Below are 20212 nucleotides of genomic sequence, written 5' to 3'. Positions count from 1 at the left end.
ATGGATAGGCTCAAATATGATGGATTTACAGCCATTCACTATGCCTATATGGTCAAAGTGATACAAGAATCAGAACCCACTTTTTTTGAGCAAGCCATGGGAAAAGAAAAATGAGAGAAAGCCATGGATGAAGAAATGGATGCCTTAGAAGAAAATGCTACATGGGAATTGGTACCTTTGCCTAAAGATAAGAATGCAATTGGTTGTAAGTGGGTTTATAAGGTGAAGCACAATGCAGATGGTTCTGTAAACAGATACAAGGCAAGATTAATAGTCAAGGGGTATGCACAAACATATGGCATTGATTATGAAGAGACATTCAGTCCGGTTGCAAGGATGGCAACCGTAAGAGCAGTCATTGCTATGGTTGTATCAAAGGAATGGTCTTTACATCACATGGATATAAAGAATGCCTTCTTGCATGGTGATTTGCAAGAAGAGGTCTATATGGAGCAGCCACCAGGTTATGTGCATGTTGTTCATCCTGAGTTTGTTTGCAGGTTGAAGAAAGCCTTGTATGGCTTGAAGCAAGCACCTAGAGCATGGTCTGACAAGATAGGACAATATCTTGTCACTATTGGTTTTCAGATTTCCAAGGCAGATTTCTCACTTTATGTGAGAAAAATAGAGAAAGATATTATGATGCTTGTCATTTATGTAGATGATTTGATTATCACAGGTGATAGTGGTGAAGATATCCTTCATGTGAAAATGCTATTGAAGCAGAAGTTTGAGATCAAGGATTTGGGAGAGCTACGTTATTTCTTGGGCATTGAGGTGATTAGATCACCAAGTGGTATATGGCTCTTGCAGAGGCAGTATGGATTGAACATGCTGTCCAAATATGGGATGACAGGCTTAAGCCTATTTCAGTTTCTTTGGAGCAGAATGTGAAGCTGAGCGCAGATGCAGGTAAGCTTCTAGAAGACCCTACTATGTACATATGCATAGTAGGAAGTTTGATTTATATGACTATTACCAGGCTAGATTTGAGCTATGCTGTTGGATTGGTAAGTCAGTTTATGCAAGCTCCAAGGAAACCGCATTTGGATGCGTCTAGACGCATACTCATGTATGTGAAGTCCACATTGCAGTATGGACTACTTTATGAGACTAGGGTTCAAATACAGTTGCATGGATACACTGATGCTGATTGGGCTGGTAGTATTTTTTATAGACGGTCTACCAATGGATATGTGTTCTCTTTTGGGAGTGCTGCAGTCACTTGGAGCAGCTAGAAACAGCCTACAAATGCCTTGTCGAGCGCACGGAGGCTGAGTACAAGGGTACAGCAATGGCTGCATGTGAGGTAGCTTGGTTGCATAAGCTACTTTATGATATGCATCAGCCTAAAGATGGGCCAGTTGTCATTTATTGTGACAACATGAGTAGTATACACTTGGCAAATAACCCACTCTATCATCCTAGAACAAAGCACATTGAGGTGCATTATCACTATGTGCAGGAGATGGTTTTACTAGGTCTTATTGATCTAGTTTATGTCAGCACAAAGGATCAAGTAGGTGACATATTTACGAAGGCATTGGGCATAGAGAAGCTACGCAAGTTCAGAGACCTGCTTGGTGTGCAGGAATTGGGATTGAGCTCGAGGGGGAGTGTCGAGATATGGAGCTCCACTCGTGATATGCCAGGGTGATCGTTGTGAATTTATGTCATCGACTTGTTAGGTGCAGATGCGGTTGGTACACCGCCCATGAATAATAGCTAGATGACAACTATCCTTATCTACTCTAGTTCATGGCTCAGTTAGTATGCCACCTTAGTTAGTTGAGTTTGGTTTGAGACCCATATATAGGGTTCTTCTATTTCTATGTACTTGAGTTCTTTTTGGCTTAAACAACTAAGAAGAGGAAAATTGTTTTCAGCCTCCACCTGTGTGTGTATTCCCCCATTGTGTAAGCAAGAAAGCTACAAGTGAGACTCCTTCCTTCTCTCCCACAATCTTGAGAGGGTGGAGCTTTCTAGACATCCTTTTCGATGGACTACTAAGACGTGTCCTGAAGATAATTAGTGGACACGTTACAATTGGTATCAGAGCGACCAATAAAGGAATTATTTTTATGAAATCTTAATAAGATAAAGTAAAGCAAATGTGGTTATTCCAAACATCCCCTTACTTTCAATGCTCTCTTGTAGAATTACGAAGCATAGAACAAGTTCTTAGTGTTTCGAGTCATGTTTATGATTGTGATGTATTCCCCGGATTATCAACAAAGGGTTGAGATGATGAACATCCCAGAGCGAATCTATAATCCATCCCCTTTGTACATGGAACGAAGATAGACGGGTGCCTCAGGAATCTACTATATAGCTGCCCACCGGTTTGCATACCTACAAACCAACCTAAAGAGGATCAAGTGGTTGGAAGACCTGAAAGTCATGAGGCTGTTCTTTTTTGTGGAGGGTCACGTAAATTTAACTTTACATATTCGAGGTCAGAGAGTTGAACTAAACTCATATGTATATGAGGAAGTGACTCGTGTAATCCCCACCGACAGGATTAAAGTATTGGGCCGCCTTGAGAAGAATGGGTTCCAAAGGAAAGGATACCCTGATCTTCCAATGACTTACCGATTCGTGAAGATCCATGACCCGAAACCATACTATTATACAGTTCCTGTAGATAAATGTAATACAACATTATTCTCCCCAAACTAAATTTAAATAGTTGGCTTATCATCCCAAGACATGTTGTATTCCAAAAGGGCTATGCCCATATAAATACAAATAAGACTTCTTTTTATCAATGTCTGATTGTGCATGAGAATTGATAAAAAGTTAAATGGTTAGATTGCTTGATTGATAGCAAAAATGGAGATGAAATATAAATCATAACGATTATTATGTAATAACGTTAAGAAACCTTTATTCAAGCACAACCCCAGGTACAGGTTCCCAGTTCGCCTCCTACACCAAGTACTGCTGTAATCCAGGAGAAGAAGTTTCTTCTCAAGCAGATTAAGCCGCTCGAATTTGACGGGAGAGGCAGGTCTGTCCAAGCAGATCCTGAAATTTGGATTGAATCCATGGAGGATTACTTTGAAGCAGCTAGTACTGCACCCGCCAATCAGGCTATGCTCGCCAACCTAAGGCTCACCAGCGAAGCCAAGCTTTGGTGGAAACAATGGTACAGGGATCAAGGGATCACGGAAGGATACATTACCTAGGAGAAGCTAAAGAAAGCCGTGCAGGGAAGATACTTACCACCTGTGTATCGCACGCAGAAAATGAATGAGTTCTACCAGCTAAAATAGCTGGGGCTCACTCTTGACGCATACTATTCTAAAATTTATCTCACTTCTAAAGTATGCGCCACAAATGGACATGACACAGCAGGTGTCAAAATTTTGTGTTGGTTTAAATCCACCAGTAAATACCCGTCTCGAATCAATGTGTCCATCAGATCTTCAGGATGCACTCATTCGAGCTACCCCTATAATTCAAGAGGTGCAGGCTAGACCAAGAGGTAACAAAACTTAGTCTTATAATGACCCGAACAGAGGAGCATTCAGACCTCAGATGAAGAGAGTTCAAGGTTAGAATCAAAGACAAAGAAAGAAAGCTAGAACTAACAATGTCAACAACTTTGTTCCTATTCAAAGCAATGGCCGAAACCTCCGTTGTTTCCACTGCAACGAGCCCAGTCATTTCAAGAGGCAATGTCCCAAGTTTGGAGGAGGACATCGCCAAGCACCTTTCCAAGGAATGGGCCGTGGTCAGGGAGCTGCTACCCGAGGCAGAGGAAGAACCGCCTGTGTTGCCAATAGGCAGATGTGCGAAGAAGAAGAAGATCCAACCATGGAAGTGGAGGTTGAAAGGGTGACAGTCCATGCCACTCTTCACAAGAAAGGGCCAAATCGCTAGCTCTCGATGATTCAGACACCGTCGGACTATCAAGGTAAAATTTTCAAGACCTTGATTGACTGTAGCAGTACACATTCCTTTATCTCATCAGCTTGTGCAAAAAGATTAGGAATAGCCACAGTAGAAGCACCTATTTTGCTTGTGGAATTGGCAAATGGTCGTGAGGTAGTACTTGTACCAGGCAAACTGCTAAGGTGGAATTCTTTTGGGGAGGAAATATGACTTCGATCAAATTCAGAGTCATGAATTTAGGTATCCATGAGTGTCTACTCGGAATGGATTGGCTTAAGCCTAATGACGCCCACATTCATTGTGGAAAGGGCCAAATTTCCTTTCGAAACTCTGAAGGGGATTTGGTCACAACTCAAGGTGAGGCTAGAGTACCAAAAATTCAATTGGCCAAAGCATCTCAGATTATAAAGGGAGTCAGAAAAGGACTACATGTCTACTTGATTAAGCACAATAAGTTAGATCAGAAGCAGGAATCTAGTGAAGGACCTTCTTAGCTAAAGGAATACACAGACGTATTTCCTGAAGAGTTGACAGAACTCCCGCCTCAAAGAGAAGTGGATCATGAGATCAAGCTAGTACCAGGAGCTGCGCCAATTGCAAAGAGACTTTATAGGATGTCTATACCGGAAGCAATTGAGCTGAAGGAACAACTTAAACAACTGCTACATCAGGGCTACATCCATGCTAGCAGTTCACCATGGGGAGCTCCCGTACTGTTCCAGAAAAAGAAAGATGGAACACTTTGACTATGTATTGATTACAGAGGGTTGAATCAATCGACTGTCAAAAACAAGTACCTTATTCCTAGAATAGATGAGATTCTTGATCGTCTTCAGGGTGCGAAGATCTTCTCCAAAATTGATTATTGGTCGGGTTACTATCAGATAAGGATCAAGGAAGAAGATATCCCAAAGATGGCCTTCAATACAAGATATGGGTAGTTTGAGTTCCTAGTTATGTCATTCGGGCTTACGAATGCACCTGCCACCTTCAACAGGTTAATGCAGGATATTTTTAGGCCATATCTTGATGATTTCATGCTCGTCTTCTTCAACAACACTTTAGTCTATTCTAAACAGGAAGAAGATCATGAACCCCAACTTCGGATTGTCCTTGAGACAATGAGGTCACATAAGCTATATGCTACGATGAAGAAGTGTGCATTCTTCAAACGTCAGATTGAATATCTGGGATTCATCGTATCAGCGAAAGGAATCTCAATGAACCCAACCAAGGTCAGGGATGTGCTAGAATGGCCAATACCAACATCTATCAAAGAAATACGAAACTTTCTTGGATTGACAGGATGGTATAGGGTCTTCATAAAAAACTATGCTTTGATTGCAGCACCTCTGATAGATTTACTGAAGAAGCAAACATCCATTACATGGTCAACTCCCGAACAAACCAGCTTTGATAGACTAAAGCAAAGTTTGGTATCAGCACCTATCCTTAAGCTTCCAGACCTCAGTAAGGAGTTTGAGGTAGTAACTGATGCTAGCGTACTTGCCTTAGGATGTGTACTCATGCAGGAAGGTCATCCTGTAGCCTACTCTTCAAGGAAATTGAAGAGTCATGAGAAGAATTATGCTACCCATAATCTAGAATTGTTAGCTGTCATCCATGCTCTAAAGCTTTGGAGGCACTACCTGTTGGGTAATAAGTTTACTCTAGTGACTGATCATAAGAGTCTCAAGTGGATCTTTACCCAGAATGAGATCAACATGAGGCAACGTCGATGGATTGAAGTGCTGGAGGAATATGACTTCAAGATCAAGTACCGACCAGGAAAAGAGAATATAGTTGCCGATGCACTCAATCGCAAGGCATTCCTAAATTCTCTAATCTTACAAAATCCATCAACATCTAGATCTCTAGCTACAAAAGTATCCATGCCAAACAATCCAATACTTGAGTTAGCTAGAGAGGAAGCATGCCATGATCCAGCCTATCAAAAGACGCTAAGAGAAATCTCTATCAAGGATCAAGATCAAAAGTGGAAATCTAAGTATTATGAATTCTCTGTCAATGGTGGACTTATCTACTATAGAACGAGGCTGTGTATACTGCCAAGTCAGTCACTTAAGCAGAAGATATTGTGGGAACCTCATGATTCCCCTTTTTAGGAAATCCTGGCTATGCCAAGACTCTCAACACAGTTAGGAAGAGCTACCATTGGGAGAGACTTAAAGGTGACATTCTCAAATATGTCACCGAGTGTTTGTCTTGTCAACGTATCAAAGCCAAACATGTCAAGATGCCAGGGAAGTTACAACCACTTGACATTCCCCAAATGAAATGGAAATTCATCAGTATGGATTTTGTTGTTGACCTACCCCAAATTTAGGGAGGATACAACTCCATCATGGTTGTGGTTGACATGCTTACTAAGGTAGCACACCTTATTCCAGTAAAGACAAACTATAAAGCCTCAGACATTGCAAGATTGTTTATCAAGGAGATATTCAAGCTACATGGGTTACCCAGAAGAATCATTAGTGATCGTGATTCTCTCTTCACATCACACTTCTAGAGAGCTATCTTTGAAGCCATTGGGACTCAACTCTGCTTTAGACATCTTACCATCCCCAAATGGATGACCAAACAGAGCGAGTCAATCAAGTCATCGAGGATATGCTTAGGGCATACTGCTGTCGTGATCCGAAAAGGTGGATTCAATACTTGCCTTTGGTTGAATTTGCCTACAATGCTTCTTACCAATAAAGCATTCAGATGACCCCTTTCCAAGCATTGTATGGTCATGACTATCGAAGCCCCCTAAACTTCTTAGATCCAACCTTGAGGGTTGAAGCTTCAAGGTAGATGTTGGAAGAAATGGATGACCAAATAAAGTCAATAAGACAAGACATCCATTTCTGTAATATCCAGAAGCTTGCCCTTCTTTTCAATCCCTCAAAAAAATCCATTTAGTACTTTTTTTTTTCGTGGAACCCTATTCAAGGCCTTTAAAAAGCCCCATCAAGCTTTTCCTTTGGATTTTCTTCAATCTCCCAATTAGCCCGAGTGCTAAACCCCATTTCGTGTATTCAATTTGCACCGAAGCTTCTACAAAAGGAAGGAAAAAACATTCACAAGGGACGAGTGAATTACAAAGGGAGTTTTGCAAAGCCACATCCAAGACGGAAGGGTCGTGTTCGTCATGGCTCCTAAGAAAGCCCAAGGCGCAACCGCAGGAGGATCGTCTCCTAGCATCTATGTAGACATCTCACCACAAGTCCAGGTTTTCCTTCCTGAACTTTTATTTTAAGTTGTTATAATTTTACATGCGTGGATGATTTCTGGGAGATAGGATGCATTTTCCGTCTTAAATACTTTGGTTAATTTAAAAGAATTAGCTTACGACGGACAAGTTCGGCCATTAGTATTTTCAATAAAACGAACAAAATAAAGTGAACAAAAAATTGATATGAGTTTCTAGCAAGTAGTTTTTGTGCATTTCAAGGAACTGAACTTAGATTAATGTCCTTATTTACAAAACGGAATTAAGATAGTGCACTCTGTTTAGGCATGGAAGTATAAATTGCATGTCGCAATATTAGGACATATCTTCTTTGCAATGAGTCATTATGGAAAGTGCTAATAACCCATAGGAAATTTCAAGGCATGAAATGATTCTTATGTTGCATAACTCTAAGTCAATTATCGTTTTTCAACTGCATAATTATTAGTAAAAGGCTGCATGTTTTAGCATGAATCTTGTCTGCAAGTTATAGGGTGATGAATTTGAATTAGGCTATAACCTAACCTATGCTTGATCTTAAACCGAAAAGTTAGGGTTGAAAATCAACTTATGCATAGACAACGAGTCATGTGTTTATGGAAATGATAGCGTAATTATCTTCAAGAATTAAACAAGTTGGCTTAAACCTAAACACCTAAAAACCGCAAACGGACTCGTTTAGGAAGAGTTAATTCAATTCCAAAGAACTAACTAGGATTTAACACGTGACCTAGTCGCTCGTATGGTCAAGGCTGAAACTCCTATACCCTAAAGACTTGCCCACATTCACGGAATGTAGGGACACTGGAACATACTTGAGAAGTGATCTAGGGTTTTTCCCTAAGAATCTCTTGCTAAAACAAGATGGAACTTGGAACCCTAGGACTGATAACGTTAGCCTAATGTAATCATGAACAGATTATTTCATGACTCCATTCGAAGGGTAGAATAGTCCCATAGTTTGATGCGACACTTGTGCAACAAGTGCAGAGTCGTATGATCTTGTGATTGGATCACAAGGCAATGGCCAATTCTCAGAATGAGGTTGGCAGATTCTTACGCAAGTTATCTTGCAAGAGGATGAATAATCGTCCTAATATAGTATCTTTCTTGGGTAAAGATAATTGCTTGAAAGCAAGAGACCAACCAATAAATTGGAATAACATATGAACTTAAGGTATTGACCAAGTCGGGTTAATAGGGTACGGCCCTAACCCACGATATAGGGGATCTTGCCAAGTCGCAAGTAATCTCGGATCGAGTTCTGGATGCATTCGGAAAGAAGGATTCACTCCTTAGCAGTTGGCCAACAATAACGACCAATGGAAATGATTGTGCTTGTTACAAATTTAAGAGCATTGTTTTGCTTTGTTTGCTCAATGAATTAAAGGATAAATAGATATCTAATGCTTTAGGTTGAAGGCCTGAAGGGAGAGGCAACTTCAAGTATGCCCGACTACGTGCCTGACCCTTAGCAAAGGGGTTGTTAACTGCGCTGGGAAGTGGACCGAACGTGCCACGAGAGGTCTCTCCATTAAGCGCTACTTGGAGCAGGAGGACGCTTGGGTGCCAGGGGGGCTCTGGCCGTAAATCCCTCGCTTTCCGAGCCATGCACAAGAGGCTAACGTGACTCGGGATTGGATCTTGAGGCCCGCATACTAGTCTATGAGTCTTGGATTAGTGATCCTTGTGGATTGCTGGATAGCCTTCGGGCAGATCGTGGATAAGCCTACGGGCTGGACTTTATATATTTCAAAGATAAATATGATAACTTGTTAAAAAGGAACTTGTTTGACATTGCTTTTCTATGTCAAGTGCTATGGTTATGTGAAGGAACTAGTGCTTAACGGGCTAATTAAGGAAGCTGATTGATACATGTTCAACTAAATGTGTTAGTTAATTAAATAACTAAACTAACCTGAGGAAAGTGTGGTGGATGTGGCCATAGGTCCGTCCTATGGATGGCTAGTCCCGGTTGGCCGGGAACTTTTCTCAATCAAGATGGACAGCAGAAAGATCATTCAAAGAACACGAACAACAAGAGCGTTGACCTAGAGTTATAACCGATCCCGATTTACGCTATTTTAGGGGAACGGAATGGGACTATGCCTTATGGCAGAGAGGTTGAGCTTCGCATCCCTCTCGTTTCCCATTCTCCTTGAACCAAGTGCAGCGTGAATCCGCTTCGGACCTGGCATTTCTGCATAAAATAGTTCGCTCGGGTTCGACGCTAGTTGCCGTTAGGAAATGACCAATAGGTGTAACATGTCCCCTAGTATCAACCAGGACACGTCTTAGCAGTCCATCGGAAAGGATGTCTAGAAAACTCCGCCCGGCACTCCCATGGAATGTTACGGGTTTTACGATCTAGGTCTTCCCGCGTCTGCCACGTAGCGGAATTATCTTGGCCGTTCCCACTTAGGATCGACCGGAATTAGGGTTTTCCTAATTTGGTCATTAGCTAATAGCAACTAGCATCAGACCCGAGTGAACTACTTTACGCAGAAACACCAGGTCCGAAACGGATTCACACTGCACTTGGTTCAAGGAGAATGGGAAACGAGAGGGATGCAAGGCTCAACCTCTCCACCATAAGGCATAGTCCCTATTCCGTTCCCCTAAAACAGCGTAAATCGGGTAAGATGTAACTCTAGGTCATCGCTCTTGTTATTCGTTTTGATGATGATGATCATTCCGTTGTTCTTTGAGATTTTTGAGAAAAGTTCCCAGCTAACCGGGACCACCCAACCGTAGGACAGACCCATGGTCCATCCTCCGCACTTTCCTTGGTTTGTTTTAGTTATGTAATTATCTAACACATTAATTTGACATATAACAATCAGCTTCTTTAATTAATCCTGTTAAGCACTGGTTCCTTCATGTAATCTTATCACATGACATAGAAAACAATATCAAGCAAGTTCTTTTCTTAACATTTCATCATTTTATCTTTGAAATATAAGAAGTTCCGCCCGTAGGCTTGTCCATAATCTGCCCGAGGGCTATCCAGTAATCCACAGGGATCATTATTCCAAGCTTCCACCCGTAAACTAGTATGCGGGCCTCGAGATCCAATCCTGAGTCATGTTATCCTCTTGTGTAGGACTCAGAAGGCAAGGGATTTACGGCCAGAGCCCCCCCTGGCACCCAAGCATCTGTAATATTTCCGCGTACTGCCTACCGTAAATATTAACTTCCCGCTCTCATCGTAAACTCGTGCAAAGATTATCACCAGTGCCAGCAGCTATACGCGGGAAATGGAGACACTCCACCTTGCGAAAATAGGGTCGGGGATTCAAACCGGCATAGCTGCGGGAAAACTCCCTCTTGGGAGGAGGATAAGGGGATAAAGGTGGATTTAGTGCAAATTTTTGTATTTCTCCCCAGCCGATGTGTGGCTGGGGGAAAGGGATGGGCTAGGGGAGCATGAGGACGTGGGGGAGAGGCCATGCATAGGGACACGTGGGGAGAACCCCTCTCCCCCTTGGACTATAAGAACCCCCTCTTGGGGGGGGGGGGAAGAAAAGAAAACAGACGGCCGTGGACAGAAGGACATGGCGGGAGAAGGTTGTTGAGAGGCAGAGGCCGGCCGTGTGAGGGAAGGGTTGCCATGAGACCAGACGTGGAGGAAGGGGGGGAAGAAGGACAATGGGGGGAGGACAGAAGGGTGGGAGGCCACGGTGATGAAGGGCCGTGAGGGTGCCGGACGCGAAGGTGCTAGACGGAGGGGGCCGAAGGGGCCAGACGACCGTGTGGAAGGGAGGAGGACGGCTCGACGAGCTGAGGGGGAAGTTGCAGTGTGAGGAAGGGCACCGTGCAAGAGGACGCCGTGCAGAGGGGGAGCCGCCAGTCCGCCATGGCACCGCCATAGGCTTCCACGCCGCCACCATCCCAAGCTAACGTCCACCCTCTCCCATCTGGCTGTTGACGTCGTTTCAGCCCACGTGGTAATACCACGCTGTTGTCCATGATCAGAAGCTGGAAGCTTCTTATTTGGAAGCTTCCAAGGGGCTTCCATAACACCCCTTCCTACCAAATCACCATAAGCCCATCCCGGAATTTGAAGAAAAGGAGGTGACAAAAGTCTTTTCCCCTACATTGGCCATATGTCTATCCACACCCCTCGAGACTTGAAGAGAAGGAGGCGACGAGTCTTCTCACCAATCACCAATAAGTCCATCTCGAGACTTAAAGAAGAGGGGCTACAAAACCCCTTTTCACCAGTCATTCCTGGGCCGGGATTTTGAAGAAATTAAGCATAAAAGGCCTTGCCACTAATCACCCATAAGGCCCTAAGCTTGGGATTCAGAGTTCCCTTTTCCGCAAGGCCCACACAATCCTTCCTAAACCCGGAATTTCAAGGTGGGTTAAAGTTCTCAAACCTCCATTGTCCAAAGGACCTCATAAGAACCCTAAGGCCTTCCCAAGTCAAATTCCGCAAGTCGGAACTTCGGTCAAGGAAGCCATATCTCAAAGGAAATTGCGCATACAAGGGAGACGGACCAAGGTCATAAAAACTGCAAGCCAAGGCAAAAAGTTGAAATCCACGAAGGCTAACTGGAGATCGAATTCGCGATGGCCTCTAGAAAGATCACAAGGTGCGATGCGGGAGGTTCACCCCGAGCATACGTGGATATTCCCCGGAGTCCGCAACTCCAGGTTTTTATCTATTTGGATTCCACACAAAAGTATTGAATTATTCACGATAACTTCACGGATTAGGAAGCACTCATGCATGTTCGAATTCAACTAGTCAAGTTAAATGCAGTTGGAAAATGAATTGGCTATTTGAACATTTATTAGAAACAGCTTAAGATATGAAAATTGATCATTGGTACGTTCAAAGGAATGGGTGAAGAGAGCATAAGGTGTCTATGCATTTGTAGGACCTTATCAGCAAGTTTCCTTTTTGTGTATTCAAAAGTGACGAGCCTAGGACAACTATTGCCTCATTTCAAGGTTGAAATCATTGAGGTACATTTTTTTTACTAGGCATGGAAAGATTAATGGCATGTCACCTTTTTAGATAAATCCTCCCTGTAATGATTCATGAGGGAAAGTTAACACCCATAAAGACGTTATTCGAAAAGGAATAGAAGGCACGAAATTGATCTATGGACTTGCAAGAGGCATGATTATTTGAGGTAAGTCCTAGTAGGACCTAGGAAAGTTAGTGTCCGGATTATCAGGCATTTTTGCTTTGCCAAGGAAGGATAGGGTTATGGTGAACCATGTGATGCGTAGAAGCAATGAATCGCATGTTTACACGTATTGGAGTAGTTATAACTATTGACCTGGTTTATTACCTTTGGGAAAGGTTCATCCTTGTCGCAAGACAAGTATATTGTGTTGTCTAAGTCACCCAGACCACAAGGGATTCATTTGGGCATGGTTCAGTCGATATGATAGGTAGCCCAAGTGCTAACTAGGGTTTTGTGCGGTAAGAATTCGACCTAGCTTTACACTTGTTGCCAAGTCAAAACCCGCAAACCCAAAGATCTTACACACATTCACTAAATGTTGAGTCAATTGGATGTTCCTGCATGAGATGATCTAAGGATTAAGGATCATTCGTTCAAATGATGAAACTCCGACGGAGTTGCGAACTTCTAAGGCCATGGGCCAACATAATTAGGAATGGGTTGGAGGATACCCTAAATCCTGCTACTCAGGTAGAGGTAATTCCGTGGCCGGAGGACGCCCTTCAATGGGTGGAATGATCCCGTGGAATGATGCAACACATGTGCAAAAAGGTTGCAACATCGTATAGACTTGAGATTTGTCCACAAGAGAGTTTTGTCATCTCTCGAAATGAGGTGGGCAAGTTATTGAAAGAATTTAACTTACAAGAGGATGAGTAATCATCCTGTTACTCACTTTTCTTGGGGAATAATTGCCAAGGAAAAGGAAAGTTAGGTATTTGCCTTGAAGCAAATGACCAGACAATAAACTAAAGCGACATGGTCGCTGGAACCTACCACAACAAAACCTAAAGTATTGGTAGGGTATGACCCTAACCCAAGAATGATAGGAATCTTGCCAAGTTGCAATTGATTCCGGATCGAATGCGGGTTGCATTCGGAGAAAAGAAGTCACTCCTTAACAGTTTGCCAGCTAAACGACCATTGAAATTGATTGTGCTTGTAACAGTTTAGAAAGGACTGTTTGCATTGGTTGCTCAATGAACTAAAGGATGAAAAGATATCTAAATACTTCAGGTTGGTGCCTGAAGGGAGAGGCAGCTTCAGTTACCCCCGACTGCCTGCTTGACCCTAACCAAGGGGGTTGTTAACCGCGCCGGGAACGTGGACCGAACCCGCCGTGAGAGGTCTCTCCGTTGAGTTCTACTTGGAGCAGGAGGACGCTTGGGTGCCAGAGGGGGCTCTGGCCGTAAATCCCTCGCCTTCCGGGCCCTGCACAAGAGACTAACGTGACTCGGGATTGGATCTCGAGGCCCGCATACTAGTCTACGGGTGGAAACTTGGGTTAGTGATCCCTGGTGGATTACTGGATAGCCTTCGGGCGGATTATGAATACGCCTACAGGCGAGAACTCCTTGTATTTCAAAGATAAAAGGATAAAATGATAACAAAGAAGTTGTTTGGCATTGTTTTCTTTATGTCCTGTGATAAGATTACGTGAAGGAACCAGTGCTTAACAGGGTTAATCAAGGAAGCTGTTTGTTATATGTCAAACTAATGTGGTAGGTAATTACATAACTAAAACAAACCGAGGAAAGTGCGGAGGATGGATCATGGGTCCGTCCTACGGATGGGTGGTCCCGGTTAGCCGGGAACTTTTCTCAAAGTCTTCGACGAGCAGCAGGTTATTCTTCAGCATCAAAGCGAATAACGAGGATGATAACCTAGACTTACATCCTACCCGATTTACGCTGTTTTAGGGGAACGGAATGGGACTATGCCTTATGGCAGAGAGGTCGAGCCTTGCATCCCTCTCGTTTCCCATTCTCCTTGAACCAAGTGCAGCGTGAATCCGCTTCGGACCTGGCGTTTCTGCGTAAAGTAGTTCGCTCGGGTCTGACGCTAGTTGTTGCTAGCTAATGACCAAACAGGGAAACCCAAATTCAGGTCGATCCTAAGTGGGAACGGCCAGGATACTTCCGCTACGTGGCAGACTCGGGAAGACCTAGATTGCAAAACCCGTAACATTCCATGGGAGTGCCGGGCGGAGTTTTCTAGACATCCTTTCCGATGGACTGCTAAGACGTGTCCTGAATGGTTCTAGTGGACACGTTACAGTTGGTATCAGAGCCAACCAACAAAGGACTTGTTTTAGGAAATTTTAATAAGAGGAAGTAAAGCAAATGTTGTGCCCCAAACATTTCCTTACTTTGAATGTTGTCTTGCAGAATTACGAAGCATGGAACAAGTTCTTAGTGTTCCGAGTCATGTTTATGACCGCGATGCATTCCACAAATTATCGACAAAGGGTTGAGATGATGAACATCTTAGACCCTATTTACAATCCATCACCTGTGTACGTGGAATGGAGATGGATGGGTGTTACAGGGATCTATTACATAACTGCCTATCAACCTGCGTACCTTCAAATTAACTTGAAGAGAATCAAGTGGATGGAGGATTTGAAGATCGTAAAGCTGTTCGTCTTTATTGAGGCTCACGCAAACGCGACCCTACAGGTTGGAGGTCGAAGGGTTAACCAGAATAAGTATGTGTACAGGGAAGTGATTCAAAGAATCCCTGCCGACCGAATCAAGGTTTTGGGGCGTCGTGAGAAGAATGGATATCGAAGGAAGAGATACCCTAATCTTCCAATGAACTATCGATTCCTGAAAATCAATGACCCCAATCCGTACTACTACTCAGTTCCTGTAGCTGAATGCAATAATATCTTATTCTCCTCGAATTGATGTATTAACTTGTTCCATCGCCCCAAGAAATAATTGTAAGGGCTATGCTGATATGAATGGAATAAAACTTTTTCCCGATTGTCTTGACTATGAATATTGACGTAAAGTGATTTGGTCACTTGGCTGAAGGAATACGTGGACGTAGTTTCTGAAGAGTTAACAGAACTCCCACTTCAAAGAGAAGTAGATCATGAGATCAAGCCAGCAATAGGAGCTGTGCCAATTGTGAAGAGAACCTATAGAATGTCTATATCGGAAGCAATTGAGTTGAAGGAACAACTCAAGCAGCTGTTAAACCAAGGCTACAGCGGGCCTAGCAATTCACCATGGGGAGCTCCAGTACTATTCCAGAAAAAGAAAGATGGGACACTTCGACTATGTATTAATTACCGTGGGTTGAATTAATCAACAGTCAAGAACAAATATCATGTTCTTAGAATAGAGGAGCTTCTTGATCGCCTTCAAGGTGCAAAGATCTCCAAGATTATCTCAGGTCAGGTTACTATCAAATCAGGATCAAGGATGAGGATATTTCAAAAAAAAAAAAAAACGGCCTTCAATACAAGATATGGGCACTTTGAATTCTTGGCTATGTCATTCGGCCTTACAAATGCACCTGCCACTTTCAATAGATTAATGCAGGATATTTTTAGGCCATATCTTGATGACTTCGTGCTTGTCTTCTTCGACGACATTTTAGTCTATTCTAAACAGGAAGAAGATCATGAACCTCAACTACGGATTGTTTTGGAGACAATGAGGTCTCAAAAGCTGTATGCAAAAATGAAGAAGTGTGCATTCTTCAAACGGCAGATTGAATATCTAGGATTCGTAGTATCATCAAAAGGAATATCAGTGGATCCGGCCAAAGTCAGAAATGTTCTAGGATGGCCAAATACCAACAACTGTCAAAGAAATACTCAGCTTTCTTGGATTGACAAGATGGTATAGGGTCTTTATCAGAAACTATGCCTTGATTGCAGCACCTTTGAAAGACTTACTGAAGAAGCAAACATTGCATGGTTAACTGCCGAACAAACTAGCTTCGATAGGTTGAAGCAAAGTTTGGTATCAGCACCGATCCTAAAACTTCTAGACCACAGTAAGGAGTAGAGGTAGTAACTGATACTAGCATGCTTGCCTTAAAGATATGTGCTCATCATCCAGTAGCATATTCCTCAAGGAAATTGAAGAGTCACGAAAAGAATTATGCCACGCATGATCTGGAGTTACTAGCTGTCATCCACGCTCTAAAGCTTTGGAGACACTACCTGTTGGGTAACAAGTTCACTCTAGTAACCGATCATAAGAGCCTCAAATGGATTTTTACCCAGAACGAGTTCAACATGAGGCAACGTCGATGGATTAAAGTATTGGAGGAATATGATTTTAAGATCAAGTACCGACCTGGGAAGAAGAATGTAGTTGTTGATGCTTTCAATCGCAAGGCATTCCTTAATTCATTAATCTTGCAAGATCTATCAATAGCTAGATCTCTAGCTACAGAGGTGTCCATGCCAAACGACCTAATACTTGAGCTAGCTAGAGAGGAAGGATGCCATGATCTAGCCTATCAAAGGATGCTAAGGGAAGTCTCTATCAAGGACCAGGAACAAAAGCTAGAGACTAAGTATCGTGAATTCTCTGTCAATAATGGACATGTCTACTATAGAATGAGAGCATGTATACGAGCAAGCCAGTTATTTAAATAGAAGATATTGTGCGAAGCTTATGATTTCACTCTATCGGGACATCAAGGCTGCGAAGGATAGACAGAAGGCATACAAGAAATTGAAGTGTCAAGATAGAATATTTGAGGAAGGAGACATGGTCTTCATTCACGTATGCCCAAAGAAGAGTTCTCTATCCTTAGGAGATTGCAGGAAGCTAAGTCCAAGGTATTGTGGACCATACAAGATCCTCAAGTGTTTAAGACCTAATGTTTATAGACTGCAACTCCCTGAAAACCTAAAGGTTCATAATGTATTCCATAACAGTCTATTGAAGAATGAAGTATGCACCTAGCCCTAATCATGTACTTGATGACCAACAAATTGTAATGCCTAGTCAAGGAGTCTTTGAACTAAGGCCGGACAAGATTTAGATGCTAGGGTGAGACAACTGAGATCCAGAACCTTGAGAGAATGCCTCGTCCAGTGGAAAGATCATCCTAAGGAGGATGCCACCTGGATGGATGAAAGCTCTCTCAATCTCGATATCCCCAGTTTATCTCGAGATGAGGACATCTCGATTCTTCTAAGGGGGAGAGAGTGTAATATTTTCGCGTACTGCCTACCGTAAATATTAACTTCCCACTCTCATCGTAAACTCGTGCAAAGATTATCACCAGTGCCAGCAGCTATACGCGGGAAATGGAGACACTCCACCTTGCGAAAATAGGGTCGGGGATTCAAACCGGCATAGCCGCGGGAAAACTTCCTCTTGGGAGGAGGATAAGGGGATAAAGGTGGATTTAGTGCAAATTTTTTTATTTCTCCCCAGCCAATGTGTGGCTGGGGGAAAGGGATGGGCTAGGGGAGCATGAGGACGTGGGGGAGAGGCCATGCATAGGGACACGTGGGGAGAACCCCTCTCCCCCTTGGACTATAAGAACCCCCTCTTGGGGGGGGGGGGGGGAAGAAAAGAAAACAGACGGCCGTGCACAGAAGGACATGGCGGGAGAAGGCTGTTGAGAGGCAGAGGCCGGCCGTGTGAGGGAAGGGTCGCCATGAGACCGGACGTGGAGGAAGGGGGGAAGAAGGACAATGGGGGGAGGACAGAAGGGTGGGAGGCCACGGTGATGAAGGGCCGTGAGGGTGCCGGACGCGAAGGTGCTGGACGGAGGGGGCCGAAGGGGCCAGACGACCGTGTGGAAGGGAGGAGGACGGCTCGACGAGCTGAGGGGGAAGTCGCCGTGTGAGGAAGGGCGCTGTGGAAGAGGACGCCGTGCAGAGGGGGAGCCGCCAGTCCGCCATGGCACCGCCATAGGCTTCCACGCCGCCACCATCCCAAGCTAACGTCCACCCTCTCCCATCTGGCTGTTGACGTTGTTTCAGCCCACGTGGTAATACCACGCTGCTGTCCATGATCAGAAGCTGGAAGCTTCTTATTTGGAAGCTTCCAAGGGGCTTCCATAACACCCCTTCCTACCAAATCACCATAAGCCCATCCCGGAATTTGAAGAAAAGGAGGTGACAAAAGTCTTTTCCCCTACATTGGCCATAAGTCTATCCACACCCCTCGAGACTTGAAGAGAAGGAGGCGACGAGTCTTCTCACCAATCACCAATAAGTCCATCTCGAGACTTAAAGAAGAGGGGCTACAAAACCCCTTTTCACCAGTCATTCCTGGGCCGGGATTTTGAAGAAATTAAGCATAAAAGGCCTTGCCACTAATCACCCATAAGGCCCTAAGCTTGGGATTCAGAGTTCCCTTTTCCGCAAGGCCCACACAATCCTTCCTAAACCCGGAATTTCAAGGTGGGTTAAAGTTCTCAAACCTCCATTGTCCAAAGGACCTCATAAGAACCCTAAGGCCTTCCCAAGTCAAATTCCGCAAGTCGGAACTTCGGTCAAGGAAGCCATATCTCAAAGGAAATTGCGCATACAAGGGAGACGGACCAAGGTCATAAAAACTGCAAGCCAAGGCAAAAAGTTGAAATCCACGAAGGCTAACTGGAGATCGAATTCGCGATGGCCTCTAGAAAGATCACAAGGTGCGATGCGGGAGGTTCACCCCGAGCATACGTGGATATTTCCCGGAGTCCGCAACTCCAGGTTTTTATCTATTTGGATTCCACACAAAAGTATTGAATTATTCACGATAACTTCACGGATTAGGAAGCACTCATGCATGTTCGAATTCAACTAGTCAAGTTAAATGCAGTTGGAAAATGAATTGGCTATTTGAACATTTATTAGAAACAGCTTAAGATATGAAAATTGATCATTGGTACGTTCAAAGGAATGGGTGAAAAGAGCATAAGGTGTCTATGCATTTGTAGGACCTTATCAGCAAGTTTCCTTTTTGTGTATTCAAAAGTGACGAGCCTAGGACAACTATTGCCTCATTTCAAGGTTGAAATCATTGAGGTACATTTTTTTTACTAGGCATGGAAAGATTAATGGCATGTCACCTTTTTAGATAAATCCTCCCTGTAATGATTCATGAGGGAAAGTTAACACCCATAAAGACGTTATTCGAAAAGGAATAGAAGGCACGAAATTGATCTATGGACTTGCAAGAGGCATGATTATTTGAGGTAAGTCCTAGTAGGACCTAGGAAAGTTAGTGTCCGGATTATCAGGCATTTTTGCTTTGCCAAGGAAGGATAGGGTTATGGTGAACCATGTGATGCGTAGAAGCAATGAATCGCATGTTTACACGTATTGGAGTAGTTGTAACTATTGACCTGGTTTATTACCTTTGGGAAAGGTTCATCCTTGTCGCAAGACAAGTATATTGTGTTGTCTAAGTCACCCAGACCACAAGGGATTCATTTGGGCATGGTTCAGTCGATATGATAGGTAGCCCAAGTGCTAACTAGGGTTTTGTGCGGTAAGAATTCGACCTAGCTTTACACTTGTTGCCAAGTCAAAACCCGCAAACCCAAAGATCTTACACACATTCACTAAATGTTGAGTCAATTGGATGTTCCTGCATGAGATGATCTAAGGATTAAGGATCATTCGTTCAAATGATGAAACTCCGACGGAGTTGCGAACTTCTAAGGCCATGGGCCAACATAATTAGGAATGGGTTGGAGGATACCCTAAATCCTGCTACTCAGGTAGAGGTAATTCCATGGCCGGAGGACGCCCTTCAATGGGTGGAATGATCCCGTGGAATGATGCAACACATGTGCAAAAAGGTTGCAACATCGTATAGACTTGAGATTTGTCCACAAGAGAGTTTTGTCATCTCTCGAAATGAGGTGGGCAAGTTATTGAAAGAATTTAACTTACAAGAGGATGAGTAATCATCCTGTTACTCACTTTTCTTGGGGAATAATTGCCAAGGAAAAGGAAAGTTAGGTATTTGCCTTGAAGCAAATGACCAGACAATAAACTAAAGCGACATGGTCGCTGGAACCTACCACAACAAAACCTAAAGTATTGGTAGGGTATGACCCTAACCCAAGAATGATAGGAATCTTGCCAAGTTGCAATTGATTCCGGATCGAA

The sequence above is a fragment of the Lygodium microphyllum genome, chromosome 26 (genome assembly GCF_053477565.2).
Source record: "Lygodium microphyllum isolate KBCC chromosome 26, Lygodium_microphyllum_v1.1.10, whole genome shotgun sequence".
In the NCBI taxonomy this organism is placed as follows: domain Eukaryota; kingdom Viridiplantae; phylum Streptophyta; class Polypodiopsida; order Schizaeales; family Lygodiaceae; genus Lygodium; species Lygodium microphyllum.
Note: the sequence above shows the minus strand (reverse complement) of the source record.